The sequence below is a fragment of the Canis lupus genome, chromosome 3, assembly GCF_003254725.2.
Source record: "Canis lupus dingo isolate Sandy chromosome 3, ASM325472v2, whole genome shotgun sequence".
NCBI classification, from domain to species: domain Eukaryota; kingdom Metazoa; phylum Chordata; class Mammalia; order Carnivora; family Canidae; genus Canis; species Canis lupus.
In genome coordinates this window covers 49404916-49423911 of record NC_064245.1, presented here as the reverse complement: position 1 = coordinate 49423911, position 18996 = coordinate 49404916, and the positions used below count along the sequence as shown (strand labels likewise).

At 51.2% G+C, this 18996-nt stretch overlaps 1 protein-coding gene across 1 annotated transcript in view; it reads left to right on the top strand.

The window, feature by feature from the left end:
- The first annotated feature begins 2726 nt into the window (after positions 1-2726).
- KLHL25 (kelch like family member 25) overlaps positions 2727-18996 on the top strand; it is a 35818-nt gene continuing 19548 nt past the window's right edge. Inside the window, exon 1 of the mRNA XM_025437473.3 lies at positions 2727-2830. The gene's annotated coding sequence lies outside the window, so the exon portion shown is untranslated. The remainder of the gene's footprint in view (positions 2831-18996) is intronic.

Below are 18996 nucleotides of genomic sequence, written 5' to 3'. Positions count from 1 at the left end.
AATTCTGTACATCATCTCAGAATTTCTAAGACTAGATTCTGAGCCACCAGAAGACTGGACAGATGTCAACGGCAGGAGGAAAAGAAAAAGGTGTGGGCTGGAACTGCTGATTGACCTGAAGAACCTATTATTCCCCTCTTTTCTCTCTTGGTAAAGGCCCCCTGACTCTGTTTGGAGAGGCAATACACTCATAAACGTAAATGGAAGTGTGCGTGTGGGACTTCTGCTTATCTGGAGCTACCACGGTTGGGAGGCACACATCTGCTCTTGCATCCTATCCTTTCCTGCCTCTGCAATGTGGATGCTATCGCTGGAGTTCCAGCCACCATCTCGGAACATGAGGCAACTGGAAAATCCAGCATTAAGGGCGGCAGAGCAGAAATATAGCTCATGGGCTTGATAACTGTGGAGTTGTCAACCAGTTCCAGATTACTTAACTCCAGATTTATTTTGCATGAGCAAGAAACAAACTTCTGTCTTTTTAAAATTCACAGTTATTTCGGGTTTCCCGTCACATGTAGCAAGAGCTAATTCTAACCAATATGAGATTTGTTCACAGGATTTCAAAACTGTGTAGACAACTCGTGAGAGGAAGCAAGGATTCGGAGATGTCATGATCCCCACCCTCCCAGAACTCCCTTTTGCAAGGGGGGTGGTCATAAGCAGGTCATTACAACACAGGGGTGGGGCGGTGATATTGTTCATGTTCCCAGGTCTAGAGTGAGGACTGAGACAGATGGCAAAGCAAGCTTCATCTCCTTTTTCCTCTCAAACCATATCAATTCAATAACTCAACACATGTTCTTGGTCTGATTTTTGTCCCTTTGCCGGCATTTGATTCTAATATATTCCAGTACCTAATTTAAGCCATGGAGCTGAGGAGGGGGGAAATGATAATGTGGACTCCATTTTAGACGCCTTGGCACTTATAATCTCTCAGAGAACTCGAATGGAATCATAAACAATGGTTATGAGCTTGCTAGGAATCCATTTTGTATGTGGAGCTTCATCCAACCAACAATTATATAAATACTCCAGCTCTAGACAATTGGCGGGATGCTAAAACTACAAATGCGATCTGTGTCATTTCTCTCATGGGCCAATTATTCTGGATGCCTCCTTTTCCCCTTGGAGGCATCTTAGCAGCACACCTGGCCAACATCTTACCTCCGGCCAAGACTGCTCTTAATACCAGAACCCTCCTGTCTTAACTGTCTCCAGATCTAGACCAAACGGAGATGCAAAACGATATTGAGCACTTAAGAGGTGTCAGGCCCACTGCATACATTCTCTTCTTTAATCTTTACAGTAACCCTGCCATATGTTCAAGAATCCTCCTTTCACCAGTAAGAATCTGACACTCAGCCTGAGCATCTGCCTCCGGCGCTCTCCAGGTCCTGAGGTAGAGCCAGGATCCAAACCGAGATGGGGTCTTCTCTGCTGTCCTCTCTCTCTCTGCACCATACAGTTTCCTCCCAGAGGTCTTTCCTGCTGCCACCTGGCACCCTGGATTCTCTTTTGTCCAGTCTCAACAGCCTTCCCACCAGTCAAAATCCCACCTCTCTTCCCAGTCTTTGGTGCGCTCCTCCTCCCCCTCTATAAACCTGCCTTAGACCTCCCACAGGTGTGACCTCCGCTTCCTGGGAATTCTGCGCTCCCCATAACTGGCTCCTACACCACCGAGGACTTTCTATACTTTACCAGGGCTTTTCATATCCTTAAGTAACCTACCTTATAATCGATTTTCAGAAGAAGGGAGAAAAAACATTTATGGCACGCATACCTTGTCATAGGAGTTCCTGTCCTTTCGTTCCGGAAATAGGACTCTCTTTTTTTCTTTAAGATTTTATTTATTTATTTATGAGAGACACACCGAGAGGCAGAGACAGGGGCAGAGGGAGAAGCAGGCTCCGTGCAGGGAGCCCGAGGCAGGGCGCATCCAAGGACCCGGGGATCATGACCTGGGCGGGAGGCAGACTCTCAGCCACGGAGCCACCCAGGTGCCCGGGAAATAGGACTCTTCACCTGCCCCGTTACAGATGAACACATTGGATACCCAGCAACCTGAAGCCGTGGGACAAGATGCAAAACTAGAAGGCAAGAAATAGAAATTATGGATCATTTCTTTCGTTCAGAAACTACCAAATCACACGGGCGTGCAGCAAACGTTGGTGCAATGAATTAATGAATGGATGAATGAATGAATGAATGAGCGAATGCCTATTTGAAGACCGGCTTACATAAAGAACTTAGGAATGGCATGGGTCGGAGGGCTGAAGCACTGAAAAAGACATGTCCCAAGTACGCAATGGGGCTTAGCGGCTGCAGAAAATCCCAAACACTGAAACAAGCCCAGAGTACAACGAAGGAGTTTCCCTAACACTTCCACGGCCAAAAGCGTGGCTCCGCACATCCGGTCCAGAAGCGGCGTTTGCAATCCACGAAGTTCCGTCCTTCGGAAAGCTCTAGAACACCGACGGGTTTTGTTCCTAAACTTCGGCCGCGGGGGCGGGCGGGGGCCTGTCCCTTTAAGAATCTGGTCAAAGTCTGGCTCCTCCGCCCGCCCCGCCCCCCTCGCGGAGCCGGCGCGGCCCGGGCGCCCGCCCCTTTCTCCCGCCGCGGGCTCAACTACGGGTTCGGCCGCCCGTCCGTCACAGAGGCGCCGCTTCTGATTGGCTTCGCGCCGGGAGGCGGGGCGGGAAGGCCTGAGAAACTAGTTTGTCGGCGGCGCCCGGGCGGTCCAGCGGCGGCGGCGCGCTCGGGCAGAGGCGAGCCGGGGAGGGCGGCGGCGGCGGCGGCGGCGGACCCGGGGCGAGGAGCGCGGCGGGCGGTGAGTGGCGGGGCCGGTGCAGCCGCGCGCCCCGGCCGCCGGCCCGGCTGGCACTTGTCACCGCGCCCCCCGGCTGGGGACCGGCCTGCGGGGGCCTGCGCGCCGCGCCGGGGGAGCTGCGCCGGGCGCCCGGGGGCTGCGCTCGGGGACAAAGGGGGGGCAGGGGGCCGGGGGGCCGGGGGGGCCGGGCTGCTCCCGCCCGCGCGTGCCCGGGGACCCGCGAGGCTGCCTGCGGGGAGGAGCTCGGCGCGGCGGAATGAATCGGTTTTGCAAATGGATGTTGCGCGCGGGAGCTACAGCTGCCCCCCGGGAGCGCTTGATTCACGGAGTCCGCAGACTCTCTTTTTGAAGAATTACTATCGATCCTGGAAAGAGGAGGCTGCGGGCGTCTGAGGCCGTGAGCGGCCGGGCTCTGCGCCCGGGCTGGGCCAAGTCCCCGCGCACTTGCCGCCGAGGGCCAGATGGCCGCGGGCCGCGTGCGGGGCGGGGCGGGCCGGGGCGGGGCGGGGCGGGGCGGGGGTTACCTGGGGCAGTGCGGCCCGCCCGCGCCCCCCGCCCCCCGCCCGCGCCCCGGGCCCCCGCCCCGCCCCGCCCGTTGCGTCCCGCCGACCCGGCCCGGGCTCTAGGGAGCGGCGGTCGCGCGCCCCAAGTCCCACCCTCCTGCCCACCGAGCTGGCGCCCCCCGGCGGGGCCCCCGCGAGCCGCGACCAGCGCCGCCGTCCCTGGCTCCTAACCGCCCCCCCTTGTCCTCCTCTAGTTGCTTGAGCAGCTTTTCCTTGGAGAGACTGCACCCCTAAGCACCGGGCACTTTCTTGTGCGCTGCCGCTTCAGCATCCCCGAGGTGCATTATCACTCTCTTTGTGCAAAGAGAAATCTTCACGGGGACCTGATCAAAGGGACGGGGGTGTGGAGGCCGACCTAGGCCCCTGCAGGTTTAAACTGGGCACTCTTGGGTCCTGCTGACTTGATTTGAGGAGGGGAAAGGCTCCCTGAGGTTTGGCCCTCCCGGGTGAGTCAGGGCAGAGAACACCGTGTGTCTGGGCCTCCTGGTCTCACTCTGGCCTGGTGAAGGGTGAAGTTCCAGTGGCACTGGGGGAGGAGGCAGGAAGCCCCGTCCCCCACCCCTCCGCTCTTACCCTGGACCAGGTTATGGTGAGGGTCATGTGGGGTCAGGCCCTTTGAGACCCCTGGACCTCAGTCTCTCCCTTCATAAGTGGGACAGATGCTCAGTGGGCCCTGGTGTGCTGTTAGGATTCCTAGGGGCTGTTGGGAAAGACTTGCATTTGGGGCCTGGGGACCGGTGAGCAGTAGAAAACAAGGTCCACCCCACCTGGGACAAATTTGGTATCCTCCTGAGACCAGGGGCCCTGGGGTCCCCAAGCTGTGCCTGAGGAGGTTGATGGAGTCAGTCTTCTGGGCCTGGCAGCTACCTTGGCCTTGAGTCATTGCGTTCGTCAGGAAGTGACTCCAGGGAGGTTGTTAAAAGGAAGGTAGAGAGAAATGGTAGAAACCTTCATCCTGGGGCTTGGGCTGCAGCTAGATTTATGTTAGTGGTACACAGACCGGAGCCGTGGGCAAGCTATTCACTCAGCATCCGAGGCAGCCTCTGCAGCCCGATGCCCCTTAATAGCCTCTCAAACCTCTGGGCACCCAGTGTGGGGACGATTACCCAGACCTGGGACTTCATGGTCTGCAGTGAAAGCAAGCTCACTTCTTCCCTTCTACCACTCTGATGCGCAAAGGGGGCTGGGAAGGGAGTGTACTCCTGAGTGTTTTGTTCATTCATTTGTTAATTGTCTAATTAAGCATTGTTGGAACAGTCTTGGTAGGGACCCTATATTCTGGGAGCTCCTAGAGAAGGGTGTGCTGGCACGTGGATTGGGGCCCTGACACATCCACATGCCGAGGTATGCACGGAACCCCAGTGATAAAGGCAACAAAGGGAGCCGAAGGGCACAGGTGGCAAAGGCTTTCTGGTGAGATGATGGCATGACAAAGTAAAGATGAGAGTGGCTTGACAGAGCCCTGCTTCTGGGCCCCAGGCAGCAGGCTTCTCCCACCCACCCACCCACACTTCTCTCAGAAGCCAGTTCCTTGCAACCTCAAGGCAGGTGCAGGTTGAGGTCAGGGAGAATGCAGATGGGAGGTGAGAGAAAGGTTCATCTGATCCTGTGGAAGTCAGCAGGCCTGGCAGTCTCCAGGAAGCTGGATGGCTACTGGCTGCAGCTTCTCTGCTCAGGGGGTCCTGGGAGAAGCCACCCCACCAGCCTCAAAGACCAGCCCGTGGCCTAAGCCCTCATCCGTCCGGACCAGCCTGCTGTGTGGGATGTGGCCTGGCCATGGAGGGGCAGACGGAGCTGGCAGGAGAAAACAGAGTGGCCAGACGCAAATGAATTGGCTGATTGAGATGCTGGTTTTCATCTAATGTGGTAAATTTCATAATTGAATTGCCTCAGGCAGCCAGAGCTATTGAAGCATTTTCCCAGCCAGAAAACACTTAGTTAGGACAGCTGGGGGGCCGGGAGGTGGGGGGGCCCTGTGTGCATCCACAGCTTTTATTCACCTCATCCCCGTAGGGCTTTCCCTTTAGTAATCTGGGTCTGTCCGCAGGTGATGGAATCCAGCCCCACCTCTGCAGCAGCTTCCAACCTCGTTTCTGGACCACCTGGTCCCCCTGAGCATCACTGCCGCTGTCCCAATTGAAAGGTCCTTAAAGCTGATACCTGTTCACCTGCAGGCACTTGCCTTGCCAGACTGTGGCGATGGGGATGGTGGGAGCAGAGATAGAGGTCAAGGATGGGAGGGCTTCCTGTTATGTCTCTTCCTATTACATCTCTTCAAGCACAAGGTCAGGGGAACGAGCATGGGCTCAGAAACCAGATTTGGGTTCAGATGTTGCTGGTGTGTCCGTGATCAGCCACCTCCCTCTGTCCCCTCCCTCTGGCTCTGGTAGACGGTGTTCTTTCTTACTGCTGAACTTTTCCTTCTAAAGCCCTGCCCATACACTTTGGATGAAAAAAAGGTAGGCATGTGTAGCTCACTGACCCGTTCTTCAAAGCTCTGTCTCTGTGATCTGAGACATCCAGTTTGGTTGGGAAATTTCACTGGATTCCCTCACAGTGGTCTCCTGTAGCCCTGGGATGTACACAGAGTCTGGACCAGGCTCTCTGGGCCACACCTCGCTTTAATGGGACTGAGGCCCAAGGTCAACTCCACCTCCTCACTTCCCACTACAGTTGGAACACTTACACCTGGAACATACTGGGAGAAAGAGCACTTAGGTGGGGGTCTGGAAGTCCTGCTGCACCTCTTCCCTGACTGTGCTATTTTATGTAGGTCCTCCAAGTGTATGGGCGTCAGCTGGCTCTTCTCCAAAATGTGTGGACGCTCTTCTGTATGATACTTCTATTACATGTTTTGCTGTAAAATCCCAAAGGTTCTAACAGCCTCCGGTGTCATGTAAGTGTATAGGCTTGAGTTATTTGCCTAGCCCTCTTGGGCAGGAAGAAGAGGTAGCCAGTAGAGTGTGTGGAGGGACAGATTAGAAGTTAGGAGTCTAGACTTCCTGCTCTGCCTCTGATGGGTGCTGTAGGGCTCTGGGCAAGTCACTTTCCCTCTCTGGGCCCTAGTTTTTCCTCCTGTAGAACGAGAAGGGTATATAGTAGGCAAGCTCCTAGTTCTCTTTCCTCTCTTGATGAATGGAAACTGAGTCAGACGTTCGCAGTTGCTCAGGCCTCCCTCGGCTCCCTGCCTCTGCCCACTGCCTTGGAGTCCAGGGCTCACGTCTAAGCACACAGGTACTGGTGCCCATGGATTAGGGGCTGATGAAGCCAGAAGACCAGGTCAAAGAAGAACAAAGCTGGGCCCAAGGGAAGGTTGCTTGTGGGTGACTTACTTCCCAGGGTTGTTCTAGCTGGTGCCAGGCAGGGACCTGGGCAGCAAGTATGGAAGCACTTAGGCTGGCACCCTCTCCCCAGTACCAAAATGGATGGGGTGGGACCTAGCCAGCAGGGGTCCCCAGGGCCTCTTCCAAGAAGAGAGATGGGCACAGATCTCCCAAGATTGGTAGGGATCATGAAGGAGCCCAGGGGGACAGGAGGAGGACCCGAGGCTCCTACACACTAGACTTTGCCAAGAAGGTGCCTGCAAGACCAGTTGGATAGCTCCTCCTGCAAGAAGGCGGGGGCTGAGCAGGGCCGTGGGAGAATTGTATCTCTGTTGCCAGAGGGAGGACCACGTTCACCTAGGGTGTCACTTCCCACCCACCTCTGCCTGCCAAGAAGATACCTTCTACTGTCAGCCAATCCATCAGAGTAGGATGCAGGGATAGGTTAGAAACAAAAAGCCTGGGCAACCCTGGTGGCTCAGCGGTTTAGCGCTGCCTTTGGCCCAGGGTGTGATCCTGGAGACCTGGGATCGAGTCCCACGTCAGGCTCCCTGCATGGAGCCTGCTTCTCCCTCTGCCTGTGTCTCTGCTTCTCTCTCCTCTCTGTGTATTCTCATGAATAAATAAAATCTTTAAAAAAAATAAAAGAAAAAAAAGAAAGAAAAAGCCTTGTTTATTTTCTACCTGTTCTCATTGGTCCCCCAAGGAGAGGCTGACCACAGATCAATCTAGGGTGAAGGGAATGAATTTCCTAATTACGATAAGAGGAGCTTTGCTCACCCAATTCCAGAATGAGCTGCCTGCCAAGTTTGCAGTTGGCCAGGCCAGATTTGTCTGGGCAGGAGTGAAAGCCAAGAGACCCAGGAGCTCTTTTTATAGAAAGCCATGGCAGTTATATCCAGCATCCAGAGTTCAAGTTCTGCTGCATGCTAGCCAGGCTGGTGAGACCCTGGGCAGCGAGTCCCTTAACTGTGAATGCTTCTGTTCATAGCTTTGAAAATTCAAGGGAAAAAACCATACAGCTCCATTCATGTAACAGGCTTTTGTTTCACACCTTCTGAATGGCTCATCCTGGACTAGAAACTAGGAAAAAGAAGTCAGGCTCAAAGAGACTCCTTTCTTGGAAGTTCAGCCTCTGGCATGTGAGGTAGATGGGTAATCAGTGGTTGTGGTGCACTGTGGCATACTGTGGCACAGGGGGAGTGACATGTCAAGAGCCTGCCTCAGTTTCCCCACTGGAGAAGTGAAGAAGTAGACTGTTTCTAGCCTCTCCGTTCGAGATGTGTCCAATGAATATTTTTTTGCCGTCCGTTCTCTACCAGGCTCTGGGATGCAGCAGAAAACAAGGCAAGGTCCCCACCATCCTGGAGCCCCTATTGAACTGGGACCAGATAGACAAAATAAATACAGCTCCCATCAGGGCTGCTGGACGTGGATGGGGAGGAAAGGTCAAGGTAGGAGACTGAGGGGGCCTGAAGCAGGTCTCTCAGGATTGGTAACATTTAAGTGGAGACCTGCAAGACTGGACCTAGGCACCCATGGGAAGATCTGAGGAAGTACATGCCAGGCAGGGAACAAGCGAGTGTACAGGTTGGGAACAGCATGGGCTGCGGAGGGGGATCTAGCCAGAGATAGGCCACAGCCATTGCACACCGAAATCTTGCTTTCTGGCAAGGCTGAGGAAAACATGTTCCTTTAAGTTGTTTAATTGTTTCCTTTAAAACTTCAGTCATGGGTGCCTGGGTAGCTCAGTGATTGAATCTCTGCCTTGAGCTCAGGTCATGACCCCGGGTCCTGGGATGGAGTACTGCATTAGGCTCTCTGCAGGGAGCCTCCTTTTTCCTCTGCCTATGTCTCTGCCTCTCTCTCTGTGTCGAATGAATGAATGAATGAGTAAATAAAATAAAAATGAAACTTTGGTAATATATCAGTGGATTCCTTTTATAAACAAACAACATGAGAGATGCAGCATGGTCTGGAAGTCTCTTTGGCCTTGGTATCTGTCAGTGGTTTGGTACATACCCTTCTGGCTGCACGATATTCCTGTGTGGCCCAGCACCGGCTTTCATCTTACTCTCTCCAGGGGAGACAGGTTGTGTCTGACTTTCTTTTTTTCTCCTTCATACAATCCATGAAGTCGTGTGTGTCCTTGACTATGCATCTTTCTGATTTTTAAATGTTCATTGTCAAAGCCAAATGCCTTTCCCAAAGATAGGCAGGTCACTCACCCACTGATGGTGTCTGGGAGCCCATTTGCCCACATCCTCACCCATACTTGATAATACTTGACATTATCCATGTTTTCACTCTTAACTCATGTGATGGAGAGGTTATGATCTCATAACTCCTTTAAAACAAGCAGACCAAAAAAAAAAAAAAAAAATCCAGTTTATCCAGGCTTCCTCTTTTTGTTTTCATCCATCTTTGTTTTTCCAGAATATCATGGTTTAGCGATTGCTGGCTCTGCCTGTGACTGATCTCCTGACCTCCAGCGAAGCTTCATCTGTGAAATGAGGCCCTTTTAATCCCTGCCCTGCCCCCCTGCCAGGCTGCTGTGCGTTGCGCATGGGAAAACATTCCTGAAAGTTCATTTTATGCTGAAAAGTTCTGCAAACATCATGGGTTTTACTAGTGAGAGCCAGAGATTTAAAGTCCTGAACATGTGAGTGAATCTGAGTGTTTCTAAACAGCCACTCTGTCTAGAGGAGGCCCTCGGGTGGCTTTAGGTGGGATGTCTGCCTGGCATCCCTCATGTGGCCTGAAAGAAAAGTCGGAGGGCTAGCTGGGTAGGTGTGTTCCTCCTCGTCTCGCCTACAGGAAGGAAGAAATGAACCAGGAGGGTAGAGAAGGTTCTCTATCCCATCCATAAAAAAGCTCTGAAAGGGCATTGATCACCACAAGCTGATCCCTCTACTTACCTGCTGGTTAGACCAAAAGTGGGGGCATCTTAGAACTTTATTGATTCCTATGTTTATTACTTTGGGGGTCCTTGTCTGTTTTCCTGTAACAAGAGGCTTTAAAAGAAGCAAAAGATTGACAAAAGGTCCCTTGTACTTGATTCAGAGACAGAAGGATGGGGAAGCTCTGGAGATTGGTAGAGAAGGAAAGAAGGAGTCTGGGGCCAGGGAAAACCACTCCCATATGGTTCCTGGGTGCCATCAGGTGCTATGATGGCCCTGGGGACACTTTAGCCAGGCTCTCCTGTCATTCCCCAAGTGGGCTCTAACAGCTCGCCTCCACCTGCTTGAGGGGCAGTAATCCAGGCTGGTATGAGCCCTGCTGCCCCAGGGATAACTCAGAAATAAGCCCTGGTGGAGATTTCTGTTATCCATCCCCTGCCCAATGTGGTTAGGACAGCTGCAGGGGACGGGAGGCCACAGAGAGGAAGGTAGACAGACATGGGAGAGGGTAATAGAGAGCAAATGCACAAAGGGACCATCGGACCCCAAAGGGCTTTGGTGGGGGGCCTCCCCTCATTGTACCTCTGCAGCTAGTGAGCAGGAGGTGAGGAGGGTGGGGAGCCGGGCTATTGGCAAGTTTTCACATTTCTCAGACATTCCCTGATTCTGAGGGTTGGGTTTTTCGGGAAAGGAGTGAAGGGAGCATCTTGGGAGCTTATTTAAGGATGGTCCACCAGGGGCAGAGGCAAGAGTGGCCACCCTTGCTGGGTGCCTCCTGCTGCCGTCCTGCAGTCAGATCACCAGGTTTCCTTTCAGGCCGTGAGATGGACTGGTATATCTATGCTGAGGAAGTCATAGCTGCTATTTTTACCACTCCAACTAGGACTTTTTACTGGAAGGTGCAATTACAAGCAAAATGTCAGGGTTTGGCTAGCCAGCTAAGTACTGGGAGGCTGCCGCAGGCTGAGGCAGGGGCCACAGCATGGTCAGGTGGTGTGTAAAGCAAGGTACTTTGCATGTGGACACATACCTCCCCTGGTTGCTGAGTGGCTTCCTCTGAACCACTTGCAGTGTCTGGAGCTCTCCTCTAAGCCAAAAAGAGGCTTTTGCTGGGTTTTGCCCAGATAATTACACCTGAATACCTTATAACTAGCTGGTCATGGGACTGAAGCTAACCAGCTAAGCCATTCTACTCCTAAGTGCCCCAGAAGTTGACATTTTTGAATGTGAGTGAAATTATTGAGAGCTTCTACATGATACCTGCACTAAGTGCTAGGAGTGGACATGAGTAAGACAGTCCGGGCTCTCAAGCATCACAGATACAGCAATTAAGGATACAGAAGGTGTGACCCCAGACCCTTTGAACAAGCATGTGGTATGCTTTTCCTTTATATGCATTATGGCTAGAGGCTAAGCAGGGCTTATATTAGGTCCTGTTGCTATGTAACAAATCACCACAAACTTAGTGGCTTAAGCTGTACCTATTTATTAACTCATAGGTATATAGGGCAGAAGCCTGAGCTGGCTGGACTGTGTTCTCTGCTTAAGGTCTTGGACCAGAAGTCTGAGGTCAAGGTGTTGACTGAGCTCTTACCCTGAGGCTCTGGGGGAGAGTCTGCTTCCTGGCCATTCAGGTTTGTTGGCACAGTCAAATTCCTGGTGATTGTAGGACTGAGGTCCCCCTGTCCACTTTGGATGCTGATCTCTGCCCCTAGAGGCTGCCATATTTTGTGCCACATGGCCCCCTCCATCTCCAAATCTGAAGTGGGGCACCAAATCCTTTCCTGCTGCAAATCTTTGGCATCTGCTTCTGTGACCTGCTGGAGAAAACTCTGCTGGAAAGGGCTCCTCTGATTAGGTCAGGCCCACTCAGATAACCTCTCTGTTTCTAGGTCACCTGATCAGTTAGCAACATCATTTATTCTGTCTGCAGATTCCTTTGCCATGTGGGTGCCATGTCAATCGCAGGAGTCAGGCCAGGGGTGGAGATCAGCGGGCTGGCCATCTTTGCATGTTCTCATGCTGAGGCTCATGCCATCACAGGGCTCACGCCACCCGGGGCTGCAACAGTAGTATGAAAAGCAGCAACTCTCATGAACTGAGTGAATTTTGTGTGCCCCATTGTGCTAAGCTCTCTACCTGAATTCTCTCCTTTAATTCCCAGGATAGTTCTTTGACATAGGGACAGTTCTCTTCACCCTGTTTTCCAGATGAGAAGACTGACGCTTAGGGAATATGTAGTATCTGGGGTCAGTCATACAGGTACAGACAGCAGTATGGGAATTTGGAACTAGGGGCTTAGAGCCTAGCCGCCCCATTAGGCAGTATCTCCAGTTTGATCCCTGCAATTTATGGAACACCATCCAGAGCACGGTTGAGAGTTGTTCTTTCCCATCTAGCACTTAAAATATTTAAATACGAAATATGTCAGTCATATTGCAGGTTAATACAGCAGATATTGGGAACCTCTCACATGGGTTTGACAGATGTCTGGGTGTTTCTGATTCTTATTCCAGTGGATATTGTGGTTAATCCATTTCCCCTTCAGCCCTATTTACTGAGCATTGCATAATTCTAGGCAAAGATGACACAGAATACGGTCCTCTATGAGTTGGAAATTAAAATAGGGGGACAATATACAATGACCTGAGTGCCAGACAAGAAACACCACAATGCTATAGCAAAGAATCAATGGGTATCAGAATGTTAATGGCAGGAAATAAGACAAAAAAATGTTTATTTACTCACCCCCGTATCCCTGGTACATGGCACAGGGCCCTGCACATGGTATCTTGTATGGCCAGGGCCCTCCACACACTGGCTGCTAAGTCCAGAGGGGGGTATAATGGTGAAGTGAGGTCTCATGGAGAAGCTGAGACTTGAGGGCAGAATTGGGATCAGGAGAACTGGGAAGGCCAGCCTGTCTGCATGCATGGCGTCAGGGAAGAGGGTCGGGGGTGGGCCATGAAGCTGGAGTGGAGGCAGACTGAACCAGGCTTGGATGTCCAAGCCGCATTCAAGGCTACTGAGCAGGAGAGATTGGTGGTCAGGAGCAAAGCATTTGGCCTCAGATTGCTGGGGGCGGGAGAGATTGGGGTCACGGGCCCCTCATAGCCTAGCGCACTGGAGGGAAGGCCTTAACCTCATCTTCAGCATAGGACTAGTGACACGAGGAACCCGGGAAGGAAGATTTAACGGAACTTGATGGCCAGGCAATGTGCTAAAAATATATCTATGAATGAGTCGTGATTTCTGAGCACCCATGTATTTGGCTATAAATATACACACATATGTAATTTCAAGAGACCAAGAATTATCAGCTGCAAAGCCCAAGGGTAGCAGCCTGTGCATGGCCCCTGTAGTTTGCTGTCTGAGGCCCTGCCCAGTACAAAGTACCCAGCTCTGTCATTTTGGGGGAGACTGAGGGGGTCTTGTGGTAAGAAGAAAGTGGCTGGTAATGAGGGGAGGAGCTGGGGAGACGGGAAGAAGGGAGGCACCAGGGCAGGTGGGGAGGCCAGACAGCCAGTCGGGTTAGAGGGTGCTGGGCCCTGTGACCACACCTCTATGCAAGCTGGGGAGGGGGATTGAGATCCGCAGGGGCAGGTGATCCTGCTCTCACCCACACCTTACTTTCCACAGAAGTTTTCCTCTGAGTTCTCAACAAAAACATGGCTAACATGGAGGATAAGGGAATTCTGCTAACCTGGTGTTCTCGAAGTGTGGTTCAGAGGCTCCCCGAGTTTCTTTTAGTGGTCCCCAAGGTCAAAACTGTTTTCATGGCAATACCAAGATGTTATTTGCCTTTTTCTCTAATCTCTCTGAGTGCATAGCTTAGTGAGCTAATGTGTTCCAAATGACCGTTGCACGGTGTTACCAAACCATGCATGGGTGAAAAATCCATTCAGAGTACAAGATAGACCGGGAGATCGGAATGTCACAGAGTACAAAAGTTCACCAATTCAGGCTCAGGTTCCACGCTGCAATTAATCTTTAAGAAGCTACTGCTTCTTTAAGAAGCTGCAGGTCTTGGTTAGTATCAAAGAAGGTTATCCTAAATTATCTGAAAAGGCTCTTAGAGTCTCTTTCCTTTTCCGACAACCGTGAGGCTGGATTTTCTACACATTCTTAAATGAAAACATTTTACAACAAACAATGCAGAAGCAGATATGGGGATTCAGCCACTACTCTCAATTAAAAAAAAAAAAACAAAACACTTTTTTTTTGGAAAATACATCTATGAATGACTTATGTTAACATATAATGGATTTATTATTTTTCAGTTAACTAATGTACGTTTATATTTTTCCCCAGTTTTAATTTTTAAAAATTCAAATTTAATTTTGATAAATGTCAGGCAAAACCACATAAACAAAAGCCTCTTGGATCCTCAATCTTTTTTTTTTTTTTTTTTTGAAGACTTTATTTATTTGAGAGGGAGAGGAAGAGAACACGAGCTGGAAGAAAGAACAGAATGAGAGGGAGCAGTAGACTCCTTGCTGAGCAGAGAGCCCAGCACAGCCTGATCTAGGACTCTGGGATCCTGACCTGAGCCAAAGGCAGATACTTAACCCACTGAGCCACCCAGGCACCCCGCAGTCTTTTTTAAATTGCAGAGAGATCCTAAGACCAAACCATTTGAGGGTACTATGCTGCCCAAAGCACCTGTAAACCGGGAACTAGGTGCCAGGCCTTGAGCCTAGCTCTCTACATTAATTTTCCCCCTTTAGTCCCTCAGCAGCCCGGTGAGGTGAGCATGGTTATTTTCACTCCCATTTTATACATGTGGAAACAAGGGCACTGAGTATTTGAATACCAGCACGGGTCTCACATTATGGTTGTGGCAGTACCAGCAAGAGGGAGATCCCAGACTGGTGGGCAGGGGTGCAGATGCCTGACCCAAAGCCTGTATCACAGGTCTGGTCTGTCCCCAGGGCATCCACTGTCCTCTGTGGCAAGCACCCTTCCCCAGTACTAAGCCTGGCAGCAAGGCACACCTCCACATGCTTCCTGCTTTCCTGAGGCCCAGGAGGGAAGGTACAGGTCTGCTAAGTGGAAGGGGAGTGCTTGAGAAATCAAGGGTTTTCATTTAAAACACCATCCCTGTTCAGCTGCACACAGCATTTGTGGCCAGGAAGGTTCTTTGTCTTCAGAAATAGTCCATATCCTGCTATTTGAGCGGGGACTTGGCAGCAAAACAGCTTTGAGTACTAAGGATATCTGCACATTTTAAAAATCTTCTCTGAGCCTTGGTTTGCCCATCTGTACAGTGGGGACCCTGAAAAGGTATCTTAAGGATTAAGTGAAAGAATGCATTTAAAGTACCTGGTGTGTGATGCCTGGCTGGCTCAGCGGTTGAGCATCTGCCTTTGGCTCCAGGATCACCTGGAGTCCCCGAGATCAAGTCCCACATCAGGCTCCCTGCATGGAGCCTGCTTCTCTCTCTGCCTCTCTCTGTGTGTCTCTCATGATTAATAAATAAAATCTTTATTAAAAAGAAAAGTACCTGGTGCAAAGGTTCATGTATGGCAGGGTTTTGAAAAAGTGATACTGCATCTGGCACAGAATCCAGCAGTTCAGAGTGATGAGGGGTCTCCCCTGTGATCTCTGGTGGCACTACTGTCAACCAGTTTCTTCCGCAGCCTCCCAGAAGTAGTCCGTGCACATATCCACAGGTGTGTCCTGTCTCTGTGTGTCTGTGTGTGTGCATAGGTGGTCTGGTTTCTAGCATACATAAAAGACAGCATGCAATCCACAGCACCTCATGTTAGCATGGAAAGCCACCTGCTTAATGTGTGTGTGTGTGTGTGTGTGTGTGTGTGTGTGTGTGTGTGTGTGTTTGGCTGCATAGTATTCTCTATGAATGAACCACGGTTTATTTGGCTAGGACTCTTATTTATGAGCATTGAGATTGTTTTCCAGCCTTTTGGTTGCAGCTAGAAGCTCATGTGCAAATGGAACCGAGGGCGGGGTTCCCAAGGAGTGGAAACGCCAGGGCAGAGGGCACCTGCATTTGTCATTTTGAAAGATAACTGCAAATTGCTCTCCAGCTGCACTCTCCTGCTCTCGGCCCTCAATGGGAAGAGAAAAGACAGAGCTGTGTCGTCTTGGGCTTTAGGAATTGAGGAGTGTTTTGATTCCAGATCAACACCAACTCTGACAGACTCAAGAAGAATGAACAGGGAGGAAGATCCACTACGAGGAAATGGCTAGTGCTTTACTCTTGATATTTTTGTTGCATTTTTTACTTTCTTTTTTTTTTCCTGTTCTATTTTGCATATTCATTTTCCTCCAAGACTGTTGCTCCAGGTGGCTCATTGAAAGTGATATCTAGGCCAGAGTGCTTTTAATGGCTCCATCTGTAAGGCTCTGCGAATCTTTTAAGGGACCAGACAGGAAAAGAAAGCACCTCCCTCCAGATCCCCAGCCCCCCACCCCCACCGTCTCTGTTTGCCAAGGGCCAGGCCAGTCCTTCTGGAGAGGGAGGAACCCAAGACCGTGATGCAATGTTTGCTTTGGAGGGGACTGTTCTCTCTGCCCCTCTTTTGTTTCTCTGTCTCATTCTGGATAAGTGAAAGGAAACAAGTAATTTCAACAGATGGGTGAGCCTGAGCGCCCTGTTCTCTGTCGCTCTCTGATTAGAGCAGTGGTGTCCATTTCACTGGCCCTGCTCCCAGCTGGAGCAACAGCTGGGCTTGCAGACTCCCAGCTTTGGGGGCCAGAGAGGTTCCAGGTGGTCCCCACCGAGCTGAGGGGGGAGCAGGATGTGGCACCTTCTGTCTGCCCTTCCCTGATGAATTGGGTACAGTCTACACCACCCCCCACCCTTAGCTGTAAGAAGCCGCTTTGTGCGGGGTGGTTTCAGCATGGTAAACAGAACTTTTAGGACAATGGCACATCAGACATCTGTGATTCTTCTCCAAAGATTTTATCTCAAAAGAATACAGTAATTCAGCATAAGCAAAAATGCTATCTGTTGGATAAAAACTTTTAAAACTGTGGATTAATGACCTAGATGGTGGTTGTATATTTCACAGACCTTGAAAGTTACATTTGGCAACCACAGAGACACTGGACCATGAAGACACTTCCAGCCAGAAGACCCGGATCCCTGGGCCTGGGCACAGCAGGCTCTTAATCAACCTTTGTTCAATAGTGAATGAAGGATAGGAATTTGGAAACTATGTACATAGATAAAAACCATGTGGAATTGAGTTCCATAACTGCAACAGTGTAAACTGTTTGGGGGATAGGAGGAGGAAGTAAGCCAAAGTGAAAATAGTTACTCTGCAGTTTTTCTTAACCTTATCACCTTCCCCCAAAACCTTTGCAGACCTTTTCTCCCCAAATGTGATTACCCCTCACATAAAAGTTAATGCCAGATATACTGTGAGTCTGTGTGCTGTGTGTATAGATCTGTGCTTTGTATATAAAAAGAACAAGAGGGGCGCCTGAGTGGCTCAGTTGGTTGGCATCTGTGTTTGGCTCCGGTCATGATCCCAGGGGCCTGGGATTGAGCCCTGCATTGGGCTTCCTGTTCAGTGGGGAGCCTGTTTCTCCCTCTGCCTTTACCCCTCCTGTTCTCTCTCTGTCTCAAATAAATAAAATCTTTAAAAAAGAAGAAAGAAAGAAAAGAAAGAAAGGAAGGAAGGAAGGAAGGAAGGAAGGAAGGAAGGAAGGAAGGAAGGAAGGAAGGAAGGGAAAGAAGAAAGAAAAAGAAAAGAAGAAAGAAAAGAAAAGAAAGATTTTTTTCTGTCCCCTAAGAACCAATTTTTGCTCCTTAGGGTAGTGTCCCCAGCCACCACCTCCTGACCCCCTCACCCTCAGGAAAATACCTGTGTTCAGGGTTGTAATTCGGAGGGATTTACATTGTTTGTGTCTTGCGCTTCCTTCTTACATTGTCTTTTCAGTAAGAATGCTGAGCTCCTGGGAGTGCCTCTTGGCCTGTGTCACTTGGTCCACGGAGCTGACGCCGTGGGAAGACAGGGTTCTGGGCGAACGGGGTGCTGACTGCCCTCGGCTGTTGCTGCCGTGGGCTGGACACGTGGCCCAAACAGTGCCTCCCGAGGCTAGCTCCTCCCCTGAGCAAGATAGCTTCTCTTAAAACATAAAACCCTGCTGGTGAGGAGTTTGCAAAACCCTTACACTGTCTTCGGGCAGCCAGACAAGGCCTGCTCGGAAGCTGTTAGATCCTTTCCCTGAGGTGGCCTTGCTCAGCAGGGTGTCCTCCTCTGAAAAGGACACAGAAAATGACCCTGGAAGGCTGCTTTCTCCCCAGGAGCCTCTGCAGCGCACAGGAGAAGAGTGAATTCAATACACACCTTGGATGTCTTGGGACACAGTGGCTTCGTTCTCCTCAAGACGGCATTGCTCCGGGTGCATAGCAGCTGGTTGACAAGCGTTTTTGCTCCAAGGGGTAGACAGAAGAGAGTGTCCGGTGGCTGGAACCCCAGGCTGTGGTGCCCCCAGATCTCTCCTGTCCCCTTGGTGCGTGGGAAAGAGTGAGGGATCTGCACCACGAGCAGCCTTGTGATGCTGGACACACAAAGTACAGCCAGGGAGCTCCTCACCCGGCCTCCAGCCAGGAGGCACGGGTGGTAGTTGTAGCTAAGGCCGTGGGGAGGTGGATGAGTTAGCACACAGAACAGTGCCTACGGTGGAGCAAGAACTCGATCACTGTAATTTAGTACTAGTGGTGGTGTTCCTGCTGTTAATCTCGGAGCTACTGTTCTCGTGTACAGGTGCCAGAAATAGTGGGGCATATGGCAGATCGTACTTCTGGCACTCGTGAGTGAGTGAAGCTGTGTGTCCAGTTTGGGCCAATGAGATGGAAGCAGAAGTGATGTGTGTTGTGGGCCTTCCAGGCCAAGCACTGAGTTGTTACTGCGACACATTCCAGAGAGTTCTCCCTTTTCCCGTTGGTGCACCAGCTGGGTGACATGGCGCTGCTCTGTCATCTGGGTCCCTGGGGCTGACAGTGATGGCAGGAACACTCCTCACACTTCTCTTCTTACCACCGCTGAACCATGATGCATATTGTATGAGCAAGAGAGAAACCCCTGTCCTCTGAAGCCCCTGACTTTCAGGGGTGTTTGTTGATGCAGCATAACCTAGCCCATCCTGATTAAAGCAGACCATCCCGATCATGTCAGGCTTGGTTATGGGAATCACACCTCCTGCATGAGGTGCCCAGCTCAGCAGAAGCCCATGGTAACTGTGCGTCTTGTCTGGCTCCCTCCCTGGTCAGAGTTCCTGGTGAGGCTTCACAGCAAGTGTTGCTTCATTTTCCAGCAGGCTTGCACAGCCTTGACCCCTCACCTCCTGTCCTGTGCCTCCTCCGGGAAGGCAGAGCCTGTTGCCCTGGGTAAGCCAGTGCAGCGCAA